Source organism: Alligator sinensis, unplaced genomic scaffold, assembly GCF_000455745.1.
Source record: "Alligator sinensis unplaced genomic scaffold, ASM45574v1 scaffold197_1, whole genome shotgun sequence".
Taxonomy (NCBI): domain Eukaryota; kingdom Metazoa; phylum Chordata; order Crocodylia; family Alligatoridae; genus Alligator; species Alligator sinensis.
Genome location: NW_005842928.1, coordinates 262,809 through 280,037, shown reverse-complemented (window position 1 = coordinate 280,037; position 17,229 = coordinate 262,809). Strand labels below are relative to the sequence as shown.

General features: G+C 45.3%; 1 long non-coding RNA gene across 3 annotated transcripts in view; it reads left to right on the top strand.

Annotated features, from left to right (window-relative positions):
* The window catches only part of LOC102378739, a 325,687-nt gene that overhangs the window by 118,732 nt on the left and 189,726 nt on the right, over window positions 1-17,229 (top strand). The gene's annotated exons all lie outside the window — the stretch shown is intronic.

Sequence of the window (17,229 nt, the reverse complement as noted above, 5' to 3'; positions counted from 1 at the left end):
ACTTCACAGGTGATTATTATTACCTGTGTAAAGAATAATGGGTCATTAATGGGCCATTGACTCCCTGCAGCCTGCAGCAGTGGGGGTGGGAGGGGGGAGAGGTCAGAGTGTTCCTGATTTCACATTGTCCCATATGTCACCCTACACATGACCTTCTCATAAACAAATTGGAGAAATGTGGGCTGGAAAAATACTACTATATGTTGGACAGATCATTGGTTCAATAGCAACAAGCAAAAGCAAAGGGTAATTATTAACGAGTCCATGTCAGAATGGCAGGAGGTTTCAAGCAGAGTCCCACAGATGTCTCTGTCCTGGGCCTGGTGCTGTTTAACATGTTTATTAATGATTTGGATGCTGGCACAGAAAGCTTCTTGAGCAAGTTTTCAGATGACACGTAACTGGAAAGGATTGTGAGCGTGGAGGATATGAATGCAATTCAGGATCTTGACAGATTGGAAAGTTAGGCTAGAGCTAACAGGGTGAAGTTCAGTGCAGACAAATAGAAAGTGCTACACCTCAGGAAGAGGAGTGAAAAACACAAATATAAAATGGGTAATACCTGGCTGGATGTCAGCACTATGGAAAAGGACTTGGGAGTCTTGGTAGATCACAGACTCAATATGAGTCTGCAGTGTGATGCAGCTGCACAAAAAGTGAATGCAGTTCTGGGATGCATCAGTAGATGCATTAGTTGCAAGGCATAGGAGGTAAGAGGTGATAGTAGCTCTCTACTTAGTACCTGTTCGGTCTCATCCAGAGTAGTGTGTGCAGTTCTGGGCTTCACATTTTTAAAAAGAATGTGGAGAAGTTAGAGAGGGTCCAGAGGTGGGCAACAAAGATGAAAGAGGGCTTGGAAAGCAAGCCACATGAAGAGAGGCTGAAGGAGCTTGTGGAAAAGGTGCTTAAGAGGGGACATGATAGCAGTCTTCAAAAACTTGAAGGGCTGCCATAAAGTCAAGGGAAAGTAAGTTTTCTCTCTTGCTGCAGAGGGGAGGATGTAGACCAATGTCTTGAAGTTGCAGCAAAGTTAAGTTTAGACTGGAAAAACATCTTCACTGTTAGAATAGTGAGGCAGTGCAATAGACTGCCTAGGGAAGTTGTGGACTCTCCATCACTGGAGGTGTTCAAGAAGAGGGTGGACAGTTACTGGTCAGGGATGATCTAGGCATAGTTCTGCCTATGTTCTACCATGGGTATTTCCCATGCTTCTGGGCTTTGCTGGTTGCTCTTGCCACCCCTATCTGCTACATGTGTCAGGGTGGTTTTAAGCCTCCCTCGGAGACATTGGGTGTTGTCTGTAGCCAAGGCTGGGGACTTTGACTGGGGTGTGTCAATGCTCCTTCTGGGAGCAAAGCCAGAGGTTCCTGGCTAGAGGTTTTTGTCTGTCCACTCAGGGTCAGACTGACCACCATATTTGGGGTCAGGAAGGAATTTTACTCCATAGTCAAATTGGTACAGACTGTGTGGGTTTTTGCCTTCCTCTGTAGCAGGGGGTGTGGCCTTCTGTCCAGGACCTCTTGAGCTTATATTGACAACATTTCATAGAAGCAGCAGTTTGGCTGCCATGGTTCCCCTGCTTTATCTGTGACAGGTTAGGGTGTTAGGTCTGTGTTGTGTCAGAGTTGATGGTAGTCTTATGTAGATTATGGATTGTATAGGATGGTTTGGATAGGGGTGATCCTGCCTCAGGCAGAGGGTTAGACTAGATGATCTATGGAGGTACCCTTCCAGTCCTACTTCTCCATGACTGTATGATTCTGTGACTCCCTGTGCCTCCATGTGGGGACTGACGCTGGCCTGTGCCTCCATGTGCAACACAGATTGGTTTGAGTCCCAATGTGGAGGCATGGGTACCAGAGATTCCTTGGCTGTCATGCTGCTCTGCACGGCACTGTGGTAGGATCCACACTGACCCATGCCTCCGCATGAGGCCCAGCATGGAGACCTGGGGTCATGTTGGTCCCAGTGTGTAGACATTGGGGGGCGCAGGATTCCCTGGATCCCATACCTCCATGCTGGGACCAGCACAGGCTTTCCCACTTGTGAACATGCACTCCTGGGTGGCATCTTTGCAAGCAGGGAAAGCCAGGCGGGTGCTCTGGGGGCTTGAGGGACCCAGAGCTGTCCACACTCTCTCGCCAGACCTAATAGATGTCAGCCTTACTAAAGCAGTGCAATTTATTAATACCTTGTGGTGCACCACTGATGTGGTGCAACAAAGGGTGGTGATGTCTATTGGCTCAGCATCTATGCTGCTATAAAAGTTGTTCTGGTGGCACATATGTGACATAAAGTGACCTCTGTTTCTACCCTCTGAGAGTGGTCAAACATTGGAACAGGCTATACAGAGAGGCTGTGGAATCTTCATCCCTGCAAATTTTTAAGAGCAGATTAGATAGACACTTGTCTGGAAAGGTTTAGTCAGTAATAATCCTGCCTTAAGCAGGGCGTTGGACTAATTGACTTCCTGAGGTCCTTTCAACACTACTATTCTGTTCTTATTTTACAATCACCCAGTGCATTTTATATTAGTTAAAATGTTACATTTCATAGTAAAGTAAATGATTTTTATGGGGTTAGTTCAATGAGGGAATGAAAAAATGTTAGATTCAGTTTGATCTGAACCAGATTTGTTTTCAATTTGTTTTCATTTTGGGAGTAAAATGGAATGATTGGATTGAATAATTCAGTAATTTGATTAGTCTTAATTCCTTTTTTGCAGCTGAGGCTGTTTCACTAGGAAAATTGGATCATACTGATTAGTCCTCTTGAGCTGTCCATCAACAAAACTGATTTAGGCATTCTGAAGTAGAAACAGAGCTAACAGTAGACCTTTTAGAAATTGCTGGAAAAAGAATCTGAAGGCAGGAAACCTAAAAATGTGGTAAATCTTGATACCTACTATCAATAAATCGCTGAACTCCCCAAATCCACTCTGTGATCCTTGTAAATTTTCTATAGAGTTTGCATGTAAAACTGATACCTTTGATGCATGTGTTCATGGGAAATATTAAGAAGAAATAAGCTGAGAATTGTCAACTTGTGTCCATGGTTAGCTGGGAACAGAGGCTTTCCTTCCTCTAACTTTTTCGTTCCATGATGTAATGAGAACATTTTAAACAAGAACAAGCAAGTTCCCAGTGCCAACCTTTTTCCTAAACGCTGCTTATGATCTAACACACCCACCCACCCACCTTTTCAAATATCTCATAATTAAACATGGAAAAATGAATACTTAATTTGAACATGTAAATTAATCACATGTTGTAACAATTGAAATTCATAACTGCACATCTATTAGCAGACAATGCTTTCCCTCATCCTTTTGTTTTGCATGTTTATAGTAATCATGCAATAGGATTTATGGTGCATGTCACCCTTTGAAAATTAATTTTGCATCAACTTAGAGGATGTGTTCCCATTAAAGCCCACATTTCTATTGTATAGCTGTGCTCTGTAAATGCAAATACTTGCAAATTAGGTCCCAGATGTCTAAAGAGCAGCAGGAGTGACCATTTATTTGATGCATGATGCACATCATGACAATTCTATGCCACTTCTCCAGGGGTTAAATGAGTTTCATATTTTGGACATCTTAGAAAAACAACAAACAATGTAGCTCATCCAAAAAACATCTGCTGATTTTTTTTAAAAAGGAGACAAAGATATTTCAAATGTGTTTTCAATCCCCTACTAAGAAAATAAGTTTACATAAAAGAGAATAAACCTTTTTCCTCCTGTAAAAATTGTGTATTTGCATTCGTCAGTGAAAGGAAAAAAAGCCCAGTTTTGTGCTTAGGGATTGAAAAACTTACATTTTATTGCGAGTTAAATTAAACATTGATGCAAAAGAAAAGAATCCCTTGGGTAAATGGAAAATTAACTCCATTATGCTTGGGGGAAGGAGGAAAAAGGGGAGAGGCACGATTTGCACTGCTTGCAATAGATTTCCTCCCTACTGGACATATGTAGCTATGTATTTCTGACTGTCATAATCTTTTAAAGTCAGGATTAATATTTATGATGACAGTGTTTTGTTCGGCTCATTGTCACAAAATGCAACAAAACTTGTCCTAGCAAGCACATGTAAAAGGAACTTGTCTTGTATGTTGTTTGTTTGCATTTTCATTAGAATGTAATAAGCAACTATGACTGAAGCTCTCATGTTGATTTCAGTGCAGTCATGATTTCACCCCATAGTTTTTGCTTGTATTTTTCTGAGTTTAGGGACTGATCTTAGTTTATGTTAGGCTTTAAATTAGGGTCTTAGTGCCATTCCTCTCCAACAATTGGATGGTTTCCTCTCCTCCATTCAAAATCAGTTTTTTCAACCTCCTGGTAAGGCTCTTTACAGCCATATTGCTCTTCCTATCTTTGGCGTTTTATTCTAAAAAAAATAATCTTTCAGAGACAATTTGCCTTTGTGTGCATATAGAAAGACTCATCCTCGTGTGTTTGTAGCCTGATGGGCTACTGTACCATTGCTTTAGTCTACAGCACGTGGGAACTGGGAAATGACTCAGATGTTTGAGCAACAGGCTCCTACTTGCTGCCCTTGGTTTTAACATTAACTCTTGACTTCTGGCTAGATTCTTGCTCTGACCAGTGGACTAGTCTATCCTTGCCCTAGTCCTGACAGTGATTTTCCATTTCCTGGCTACATCCTCTACAGCCTTCTTATACTTCTGGCTCTCTGCCTGCCACATGTTACACCTACCAGTAGAGGCATAACTAGACACTCGAGTGCCTTGGGTGGCAGTGACGCATGGTGCAGGATCAGTGGCTGCACTGCTATTTTTGTGCTCCAGTCCCCAGGGTTGGTGCCTGGGGCTGGTGCCATGATGTGTGACCAGGTATTGATTATTTTGAGTGAACTTGCCTCACTTTGGAGGTGGATAGATGAAAGGGAGACAAAGGAAAGGAGCTGTGACCTGACATCACCAGGATCCACTCCTGGTGGTACTAGCTTCATTCAACCAAACATATCATAAAGATGCCTGACAAACTCCCAACTCGCCAGTGGTCACCACTGTAGAGGTGCAGAAAAGAAGAGATCTGAGGACACCTTGAAGGTCAATCTGAACAAATGTTATATTAACATCAATGCCTGAGGGACTCGAGCACTGAATCATCTCCAGTGGTGCCATGATGTGTGATCAGGTATTGATTATTTTGAGCAAACTTGCCTTACTTTGGAGGTGGATAGATGAAAGGGAGACAAAGGAAAGGAGCTGTGACCTGACATCACCAGGATTCACTCCTTTCTCCTGGAACTTTTTTGTTGTGTCTGCAGTTGAACATGCTGATCCCATATTGGCCTCTTCAGTCATCTGTAGAGTCACCAGTGACTTCCCTAGTTACTGGAAAACTGTCATCCTCATATCGAGGGACTGCCAATGACAATTACACTATTGCCTAAACTGCCTAGCCATCAGATAGCTAAAAAAAGCCCAAAAAAGCTCACTTAGAGCTCTTGTACAGGTCTTCCTCACTTTATGCTGTACATGTATTCTTGGAAAATGGCACATAACTCGAATTCACATAAAGGGAACCCACTTTACAATGTAACAAATAGGGATACGTTTCAAGACCTCAACTGTACTGACCCTCCCACTCAACCTCGACTCTACTGTCACTCCCACAATGCACCACACAAAGCAGCTGACTGTGGAATTCCACTGCACCAATCACAGAAGAGTAAATTTACTTTGCATATAATTAATTGTTGGTATAAAAAGGGTTATCGCATAAGAGTGAATTCGCACATACAGAACCTGTGTAATGTGAAGGAAACCTGTACATGTTGTGATTAACTATGTACACATGATGAAGAGTGATAAAAAATCACCATTTGACTAGCATAATGGCGTCATTGTGTACACGCGCACTTTTTTCATGTCAAATTTTGTTTGAGCGTGGCAACTTAGACCACCTCCAGTGTATTTTAGTTTGATCATGGCAAATTGTTCTAGGAAGCTTAGTTTTATCGTGACAGTTCCATCACATGTACATGTCACATGCCTTTCTGAGACTACCTTTGACAAAGCTCTTTTCTTACCAAAACCTCTCTACCTAATTGTGCCTGAAATTTGGTCCTACAGAATGCCAATCCATGTTTTTTTTACAGTATCACCATATATGTTTATAGTCCTAAGCAAAACTGTAATAATAAAACAATCAGTTTGGAATTAATACTTCCCATTATTTTGCAGATAAAATACTTACCCTTGGTGGGGAAACTGTGAAAAGTTTGACTAGAAATGTTAGTTTTGTGGTTACTTTCAAGTTTAGACATAGAAGATGAGAAGAATTAGCACTGGAAAATAATACAATATATTTTAAACTTAAAACCCATGTAGGTGAAACATGACAAAACAACTTAATTATAATTAGGACTCAGCATTTAATCTTATACAAAACTGCTGTTTATTTTGATATCATAACAATAAATGGCCCTGAGCTTTGTCAGTGGATCTGTACCATTCTTTCCTCCACTCCACTGCTTCCCTCTCCCCTGACACTTTTCTCAGGATGCAATTGGCACTTAAACCCCAAAACAAAAAATCTAAATGCCAAGCCCAAATGGTATTTGGAGTTTATGTGTACTTTAACCAAAGTCCTTTATATAACCAGATACTGGTACATTCTTTAGTGAAATTCTGTATACTTTGGGTCTAACCACTGCAAATTGCAGTGATGTTCTTGAAAAAATGTCAACTATTTAGCTTTGCTGGATGGACATTCAAGTGAGCACAGGTATGTCCTTTTTCTCAGAACGATTACGTTGACAATGTCCATGGCAGGATTATGGTAGGGGCTCCTGAAACTCCAGTGCTGATAGTCGCATGATTATATAAAAGTGTTGGCTTTCATTTAAGAAAAAAAAGTTTATGGTATTCATGGTTATGAAGAAATGCTTGAAAGTGGGACCTGAGTGTAACCAATGGTATCTTATTTAGTCAGCAAAGGGCACATCTACTCAAGACATTTACTGCGGAGTTGCCTAATTAGCTCTGTAGTAAACATCTTAGCATCTACGTGTGCGGCCCTATTAGGCTGCAGGAAACTAATAAACTCTGCAGCAGGTTAGTATTTGTAAATACAATTACTATCCTGCTGCAGAGTTTTTTCTTGTGCAGCAGTGAACATGTAGACGCTGATCCGACTCGCTGGGGCATGAGGGTGCTTCAGTGCAAGGGCTGCCTGCTGGTTAGCCCTGCACTGGAGCACCCTCATGCCCCAGCCAACCATCCAACCCCTCCGCAGCATATTGAGCTAGGTCGGAGCAGCTCTGGGCTGGCAAGCTGACTTCCTGCACCTACTACCGGATGGGGTTATTTTGACCTGGCTCAACGTGCTGTGGTCCTGGTCATGTGTTCAAATGGCACTTCTGAGAGCAGTAAACTCTGGTGCGATTTGCATCAGAGTTTATTGCTCTGCATTAATTGCGCATGTAGACATGCCCAGTGAGCTTGAAACAACAGCTCTGGGAAGTGTGAGCTGCCTCAGGTGTTTTAATAGGTTGCTAACTAATAGAGTAATGAACAGTGGACAACTGGAGCACTAGCCCCAGGTGTTCACTTAAAGGGAGTACAGGAATGATAGCTGCTGCCACTGCTGACTGAGCCCTCACAACCCGCCTGGCCCCTGCTGCCACCCCTGCTGCCATTTCTGCCCACGGTATAGTCCCTGGTTGTTATGCCTTGGTTGTTAACTGAAACTTGTTGCTACTTGCACAGTGGAGGCCTTTTGGATGTTTGGGGAGCTGTCCAAATTATGGGCCAGAGCAAAAAGAGCAGAAATATAAAACCATGGGAAACAGCAAATTTGAAAAGGATGTAAGGGAGAAATAGAAACACATGAGGACATAAACATACAAAAGAGATCAGAAAGGTGGAATAAGGCAAGACTAAGCAGGACCTTGCAATTATAGAAATAATAACAAGAGAAAGAACACAAAGTGTCTAAATTATTCTGATAATCAATTCTCTTAATCAGGCTCATGGGAAAGGGCGCATCACTTTCCAGGTTCTGACAAGTGGATTCATGGTTTGGATGTTTCTGGTGTCACATACAAACACGTTGAGAAGTAAGATTAGAAGGGACAGAAGTTAAATGCTTTCTCATTTATATCCATGCATCTACAATTGTTTTAAAAGACTGCATCAGGCAATGTTATGATGTCACTAAATACAATAAGCCTGGCTTGCTGGTGTTAGTTTGTAGCTGCTGCCCCTCTTTTTGAACTCCTAGAAGGTGAGAGGTGATGGCATCAGTGCATTTTAATGCACGTGCCTCATAACATGGTTGAATTTCCTTCATAATCTTCAAAATAATCCCAATTATTTGGAGCTGCTTCTCTGTTTCAGTCCTTATATTTAAACACTAATGAGCTTATTTTCATACTAAAGACTAGGATTGACTGCTCATTCCTAGATGCTTGTAATTTTTTCTGTTTGTGGAAGGGATCAAGGGGCACAGGCTGGCTGTCAGTAGCATCAATGTACTCATGCTGGCTTTGCCATGGATTCCTCATGTCATTTTATCTTTCATCCTTAATTTTACTGTATGTAAGGGTGTCAATAATATTGATGTACCTATTTCACCGTGGTGGTGTGAGTCTTAAGTATAAGTATCTGTATAGTGCTTTGAACAGTCAAAGTGGTATGAAAATGATATTGATTATTATCTTAATGTACAGGGTAACTTAGAATCAGGACATGTCCAGCCTTCAGCATTTAATTGTTTTTATTTTTTAAATTAAGGGACTCAGCTCATAATTAAAGAGTTCAAAACATTTTCTGATTGGATTGGTATTCTGTGGTATATTTTGAATTTCAGAAAAAACCTACCCCCCTGTTTTGTTATGAGAAATATTCTAAATCCTTTCCAAAAGTTTTGTCTTTATGCAGAACCACAGTCTGTTTATTTCTACATGCCAAAGATGAGGTTTGGCAGTGAACTGCCACGTATCTCTGCCAATAGCTCTCCTAAGAGCATACTCAGTTAGTTTATATTACCACTTTTGAAAAAGGAAATGTTAAAGAAACCATATTTTTAACATAGTATAAAGGACCACTAAAGGCTAAAACCCCCTTCCCTGTGGCTCCACTTCACTGCAAAGGAGTAGAGGAAGCAAAGGGAAAAAGTCCTGTAGTCAACGGTTTGTGTCCATGCTAGGTCCAGAAGTCAGGCAATCTAGGCTATAATCCTCAATGGGCTTCTATTTTAAAAAATGGCTTCTAATTTTGGCTGTCCATTTTGACAAGCCCACAATTTCATTTTCAGCAGCTCTGAGCACCTGCAGCTCCTTTGACTTTAACTGGCATTATGAATGCTCAGGGACAAATAGTCTCAAGATGTCTGACATACAGCATCCAGAAAGTTGGTCTTGAAATTCCTTCTCCGTTCCCTTGTTTGTGACATGGGAATAGTAATATTTATTTTTCTGTTTCATCTAAATGGGGAGGCTTATTTCACCAGTGGTTGCAGAGGACTTTGATATCCTTGTGTGTGAGCTGTTATAATACCACAGGCTGTTGCCATTAAGATTTTAGTTATATACATGTACAATGTACTGATTGTATGATCAAAAATCATTTAAGGTAAGTTTAGAACTCCTTGTAGTTTATAATGCTTAAAATGTATTTCTAGATTTCTGAAAGCAATAGTTGATACAGACTTGGTTGTACTTTTTAAAAATAGTGTAGAGGGCTGGATAGTGATGGTTTTATCCTACTTGTGGAGCTTTCCTATTAAAATCAGTTAATCTGTTCATAAAAATGCAGCTCAACAGGAGTGGGGAAAAGTATGTTTATACTTGTATCTGGGGCTGGTCTCAGGCTCACCGTAGCTACTGTGAGCTATGCAAGCTGCCCCAACCTAACTGCATTACCTTGCTGCTTTGCAAATGCAGAGTACAAGAGAGACAAGTAGCAGGCTGCCCTTTTGATAAATTCCTAAAAGGGCTGCGCTGGAGAGGAACACAAAACTCAAATGGAGCCCTTCTAGAAATCACTCCCACTACTTTACTCTCTTCCTATACTTCATTTTGATTACAGACAGTAGAGGCAGGACGTGGGATGCAGAACAGCCACTATTGCAGTTCCTTTGCTTTTCATCTTGCTTAGCTAAAGGGAGCATTCAGTATATATTGCAGGCAGAAATTGGTGGGGGAGGAGGGTGGAGAAGCTTGGCCTCAAATCTGATGGCCAAAGGATAAGCTTAGTGTTTTAATGTTAATGTTCAGTGGCTTAGGGCTAGAGAGCAGACTTTAGGCAGGCCTGTGTTTTGGTGTAAACATACCTGGAAATGCTATCTGGCAATTTTTTTGCTAGGAAGGGAAATGAGAACTGGGTAAAAACCTGCAAGTACAGTTTTACTCCTCACTTCTCCAACCATATGTGGGCAGAACTTTTAAGGCTGTAACCACTTGGGTCCAACTACAGGTTCAGGTCCAGAGAGACCTGAAAATTTACCATTCAAGGAACAAGTATATATTTTTTCTACTATATGAAAACTAAACCATTAAAAAAACAAAGAGTCTACTGTGCTTAAAAATATGGAGGGGGGAATATTGGTTTGCCTGCAATTGTTTCAGCTACCTATACTCTTACAGAGAATACTAATTGTAGTGCTTTGGTGCCTATGTATTTTTTTATTATAAATTACACGATAGCTTGTTCTTCCTGGAGAGTTTTGCATGCAGACAGAAGTGACAGATTTGCTTGATCTGGCCACAGAAAGTGACCTATATCCATGCCAAATGCACAGCTGCAGACTGCTTCAAAAATGGATGATCAGGTGAAAATCTGAGCCCTTACTGCATGAGGGTTAGGATGAGGAGGTTTCAAAAAAGAGCCTCTTCTGTGTCTTGTGTCTGTGCTGCCTGCCAGAAAAGTGCCATGACCACCAAGCTATAGGCTTGGGCTAGGCTGAGGGCACCCTCCTGTGGAAACCGATCCATTGTGCATCCATGAAGTGAGGCTCATGGAGCCACAAGGAGAGTGAGCAAGAGCAGGCCTGACCTCTTAACCCAGTGAGGAAGGCTTTCTAGTGGGAGCGAGGGGGCAGTAAATGGTTATTGCATAAACAGCACTAGGACTTCGGACCAGAACTATCTCCAACCCAGGTTTTCTCACTAGGATGCAGAGTCTAGTTCCCTCTTGCTTGCTCCATGAATTTTCCATGCTTAGCAGTAGGCCTGTGTGAATAGGGAAGTATTTGATTTGGATTCGGCCAATTCGGAGGACAGTGATTTGATTTGGAGATTTGGGTCACAGTCATGAATTGATTTGGCTGAATCAGCTTCGAAAGATTCGGCGCTGATTTGGAGAGATTTGGTGATTCAGCCATAGACTATAATGGGGAATCACTGAATACCTATAACTTTGTCATTTTGGCAGATTTGTATGAAAACAGCAGGGATGGTAGTCCCTTCTGAGGGCATGAAACCTGCCAAGTTTCAAGGAGATAGGTGCAGGGGTTTCTGTGACACTGCACCTCAAACTGTTCAAAGCAAAACTCGTGACGTGTGACTTTGTGTGTGTGTGTTAAGGCAGAGCAGGATGAAACCAGCAGGGATGGTAACCTGTAGCAGGCGGCCTTCCCAGTGCTGGTTAGATCTCTGCCCGCCCACCTTTTCTGGGCCAACCACCCGTCCCTCTTTCTCCTCCCATGCCTTGATAGAAAACTGATTCAGATGTTACCCAGGTGGGAGGATGCCCATTTAGGCCCCTGATATCTAGGATTGGAACATGAAACATGCCTTGAAGATTCCATCCCTTACCCCCTCCAGCTGTGGTCCCCTTTCTGGGACCTTTGGCTCCCCCTTAGGCCCTGGCCCCACCTTCACGCCAGTCAGAATCTTCAGTCTCTTGCTCTGGGCATTCCTCGTGGTGGGCCCTTGGCCCTTTGACTCCCCTTTGGGTCCTGGCCCCAGCATGGATCTAGTTGTTGGGTTGTACTCTTCCTGGATGGAATGAATAGTGAAGAAGCCAGAGGCTGGCATGCAATGCAGGAAAGCCAGTCAATGAAAATGTAAATTGAGGTTTCAGGGGGTGAGGGACAGGGTGGGGGTGGGTGGGGGGAAGGGAGATGTAGTAGGTAAAAGTGTACCTGGAGACTCAGATGTCAGGCAGGTTGTAGTGTGTCAGAAATCCAGTGTCTGTATTGAATCTGTCCCAGGGACACCAGTTTAGAAGAGGGGGGCACCGGGGTTTCAGGAGAACCCCAGGCCAAACCAGAAGGAGAAGAAAGCCCCAACTTACTGTTCGCAGGGGCCAGAAGGAGCAGAGGAGCGCGCGCTGAGAAACCGCCTGCGCGGTTCGTTAGTTGCGCTCATATTCAGCTGGGGCCAGGTGACGTCAGCAGGAGACACCACCTGGTGCAAACAAAAGGCAGCGCAGAGGGCACAGGAGGTGGACCGGCGAGCGGAGGGTCCGCGTGGAAACCTGAGGCCAGAGGTGCGCAGTCGCGGCGTCTTGCATCCCGACACGGCATGGGCAGCTGCAGCTGCGGTGGCAGCAAGAGCAGCAATGGCTGGGAAGTCGGCAGAGAAGCCAGCAGGGAAGCCAGTGGAGAAGCCAGCAGGGAAGCCGGCGGAGGAGCCGGCAGAGGAGCCGGCAGAGGAAGCAGCAAGAATAGAGAAAACAGTGTGAGTAGAGAGAGCAGCGGAAGCAGCGAGCGTCAGGGAAGTCGGAGCAGCTACGGAGAAGCCTGGACCTGAGGAACAGCGAAGAGTGAAGGTGATGGAAGCGAGACCGGCGGGAGCCCCACCTGTAATAGCTGCAGGGGAATCAGCAGGAGATCCTGAACAGGGAAGGCCAGCGGGGTAAGGGTGCCAGCAGAGAGGCCCACAGCATCCCCAAGAGGAGTCTGCCGTGCCCATAGGACCTCAGGCAACCAGAACTACATCCCCGGATAGAGGCCAAGCCTAGGGGAGAGAGAAAAGCACCGATTGGGGCAAGCGACTGGGTCTGGGGGCACTGAGGCACTGGGGAAGCACAGGGTCCACAGGCTGGGGGTACTCTATTTTCCTTTGTGGCCTCCTTGCCCAGCGGTTGCACCTCTCCAGCGGTCACGGTGGTGGGTACTGCATGTTGTGTCATGGCGGGTGTTGGAATAGGAGCAAGGGACAAGGTACCTCTTGTTTGAGAGGTCCCTAGAGCTCTCAGGTCAGCAGAAGGGGTGCACGGGGAGCCACTGTCGGCAGACACTGAGGCTGGGGACACGGGATAGTTGAGCCGGAAACCGAGGGCCTCTTAGCTTTCATGCCAGAGCCTGGCCCAGGACACCAGGGCCCGCACCTGGAGAGCAACAGGAGGCTCAGGAGAAGAAACCAGTAGGGGCCAGAGATAAAGAGAGGTTTGAAGACCTGCGGCAGAAGGTGGCATTTGGCCAGGATGTAGGGGAGGTCGGAGCCCCATGAGTGCCCGCCGAGAGGCATGACAACCCTGGAGGCTTCCTCGAAGGAGAACCCCTCCACTGAGGATCCATTCAAAGTCATGGCAGGCAAGTTAAGGGGATCCTCTGACGTCAGCCAAGGTACCCTTTGGGGTCCACTTGCAGGCCTGGGACAAACCAGATCGACCACCCGGGCAACGGCAGCTTGAGAACACCTAATAGAGCAAAGGCAGGCACAGAGTCCATGAGTTTTTGTATCCAGGAGGTTGGTGAAGTGAAGTTCATAGGCTCATCTATGAAAAGTGGTTTGTAAATTCAAACAAGCACTGAACCTCATTAACCTCATCACCAGAAGCCAACTTCCTACAGCCCAAAACACACTGAATGGATCCAGACCATGCCATGACAAGACATGCAGAACCTGCCAACATACTAATCTGATCTATTACAGACAAGAATACTCAGCTACCGGTGGGGGCACATTTCTCACAACAAAGCCATTCTGTCTTCAATCTCTCAGGCCTGATCCTCAAAGGGAATTGACAAACCACGTTTCATAATGGATCCAGCCATTTTTTGATGCCTTCCTTCAGCTACTTCATCAGTGCCTGAACCTCCGGTGACAGCGGCCTGCCCCAGCCAGGAACATTGATCCACTAGAACTTCTCCATTTGGTTCCCAAGCTCCCTCACTACGGGGATCACCTGGCTAAGGAGGGCATCGCTAGCACTGAAGGTCTTGGTGGCCTCCCTGAAGGGCTTGTGGACCACTAAGATCTGGGAGATGGTATCCCACTTAGCTCTGATAAGGGGACCATTGATCCCAATTTCCCCAAGCAAGGCCATTTCATGGATGGCCTTCTGTTGCTCCACCAGCCTCTTGAACATCAGGTATGTGGAGTTACACTGAGTCTCCACATCCTGCATAATTTTGTGCTGCAGGATGCTCATCTCTGCCTGTTTCTCCCACAGTATATTGCCCCCCTTGATGCTGTGGTGGAAGTAGCCCTCCATCTTCCTGCATTTTGAAATCAGCTGGGTAGTAGTGATGGCGCCATCACTGGCAGCCCTGTCCCCTTCCAAGGTGTCCCTGACTATGAAGTTCAGCTTGTGTGCCACACAGCAGATGCCAACAAAGTTGGCATCAAGGGTGACCTTGACCATATTGGCCCCACTGTTGGTGACCATGAACCCACGGATGATGTCACTCTGCCCAATGAGCCACCCCTGCACCATGCGGTTCATGGCCACCATGATCTCCCTTGCTGTGTGGGACTCATCCAGCACCTCGGCTTGAACGATAGCCCACTGATGGCCTGACTGATTGCACCAGTGCCCTGTGAGGGAGAGGTAGGCATGGTCGCCACCCCAACTGCTCCAGATGTTGGAGGTGAAGTGCAAGGCTAGCCGTGGCCATGTCTTGTGCAGCTCCTCCCTCAAGTATTTCCTGCATGCCTCATATAGGGAGGGCATTACTGTCCTGCTAAAGGTGGTGTGTATGGGCACTCGGTAGGATGTGGCCATGAGTGCCATGAGCTGCCTGAACCCTGGCCACTCAACTAAGGAGAAGGGCTGGCCAGTGACAGAAAACATCTCCCCAGTGCTCTGGGTGACCTTGCTCGCCCTTGCAATGTGCCCCTCCCCGCTTTGTCTGCAGCTTTCCCTCTCTGCTCCAGGGTGGCCTGCCTCTGCTTTGTGGGGCAGGGGCTTTGGAGAGAGAGCAGGACTTCCCTTTGGGCACACTCCCAATGGGTCCAGACTGAGGAGCAAGGACAAGGGGGTGTTGCCTTCTAAGATGCAGTAGCACTGCTATGGTGGTGAAGTGTTTTACCTCCTTGTCCTGGCTGATCTGCCTTTGGCAATGCTGGCAGGTAGCATACCTGGGATCATCTGCCAACTCAAAATGATCCCATACTACACTACCTCCCTGCTTCAGGGTTGAGGGTGGGGATCTTGCCTTATCTCCCTCCTCAGTAGGCAGAGGCACAACAACAGGGGATGCTGAGCTACCTGCCCCTACAACCTCCTCCGAGGTGCCTTGTGGAGAAGGAGACCTGCCTCTAGGGGAACTTTGAGAGGTGTGGAGCATACACTCTCATCCCCCTCCTTCCCCGGAATTTCCCTGGCTATGGCACTGAACTCCCCTGGTTCCAGATCCAGCTCCTCCTCTGGCACTGGGAGGCTCATGCTGGGAACTGTAATTGGGGTGGAGAAGACTATAATTCTGGTGCTGGTGGCCATTTCTGTTGTTAGTGGAGGTGGTGCAGGAGCAAGGACCACCTGTATTGCTCCCACCTTCTTGCTCCCACTAGCAGCAGAAGCCTTATGGCTATTAGGGAAAAGCGTGCATCTAGATTTGGCCGGGGGGAACTTGCAGATCTCCCCTACCCCCTCTAGCCCCTGTCACTCCCCTGGTAGAAGACCTGGTACCTGCCTTTCCAGCACGCTTCATAATGTTTGCTGTGCTGGAAAATCTATGCGTGCGTGTGCAATATATTTTGTATGTGTTTAATGTGTGTGTGTGTGTAATATATCTTCTGTGTTCACTATATCATCTTACTATATCTTCTTCTATCTGCTTACTATATCTTCTGTCTGTTTACTAGATAGAAGAGACTAGGTAGAGAGACTAGCAAAAGAGTGAAGAGGCTGACTATGAAGCCAGCTGCTGAAGCCAGTAACTTTCGCATGCTGTTGTTTCCAGACAAACAGCTCACAAAAGGGACAGACAGGCTTCACACAGAGCCTTATATGCTGTTTCTACGTCCCTGCCCCAGAGCACTGTGATTGGAAGGAAACTCAGGGAAAGATCACGGTCAATGGGCAGCTACAGATGTCAGCATCAGAGCAGTCTTTCCCCTCCACCCGCTCCACTGCCCTTCTCAGTTTCTGTTTCCACACAAGACCGCCTTTTCCAAATCGCCAAATGTTTTCAGATGCTTCAAATCAATTCAGAGTTTTTTATGGGTCTCCCAATTCAATTCAGATTTGATGATTCAGCTGCCGAATCAGGCCGAGTCTTCTCCAAATTGAATTGGTGACCGAAGCTTTGCACACCCCTACTTAGCAGCAATGTGGATGAGCTTCAACAGGAAGGGAGCTGGGTATCTTCAGCTTAGCCCAGGCCATAGTCTGTTGGGTAGGGCACTTTCCTGGGAGTAGTAAGTAGAAAAAGTAAGCTCAGGGACCCTCACAATGAGGCTTAGAACCCTGGTCTCTTGCTTCCTAGCTGAGTGCCCTTGCCCTCATGGGCAAAAATTAGATGGCTTGAGTGGTCACATCTGGGCACATCTGGCCCTTCACAGGACTTGGAGATAAGGACACTTAGTCTGCGAACCCAAAACAGCCTTGGGTCATATTCACATGCTAGCATAGGCATCTGATTTTTGAGCATGCACACTAGCTGTGCTTTTCAAACACCTGGGTCCATTCTCATGTAAGAGTTAGAACACAGTGATATGTGCTGAGATGCTTCAAACTTCCTGTGCCCATAAACATTGAGGTAGGACTTTGCTGAATTGCATATTAGAGAGAAAGGATGTAAATTCCAGCTAAAAGCATACATCACTCCTTAAAGTTAGGCCTACTAGCTTATACAGTGTGACCTTCTGCACACTTCACCACACTAACCCTGTACCGAGCCCCATAACTCATGTATTTAAGTAAAGCCTTACTTGCAAATGTAACTTAAAAACACAACTTCCTGTCGTCTTCTATATTTTAGAAAAAAAACAAATACTGCAATCCAACACCAAGAACACAAGAGATATCTAAATACTTACAGAATTTTCCATGCCCTGTCCTCCTGTTTGTCAACTCTTTC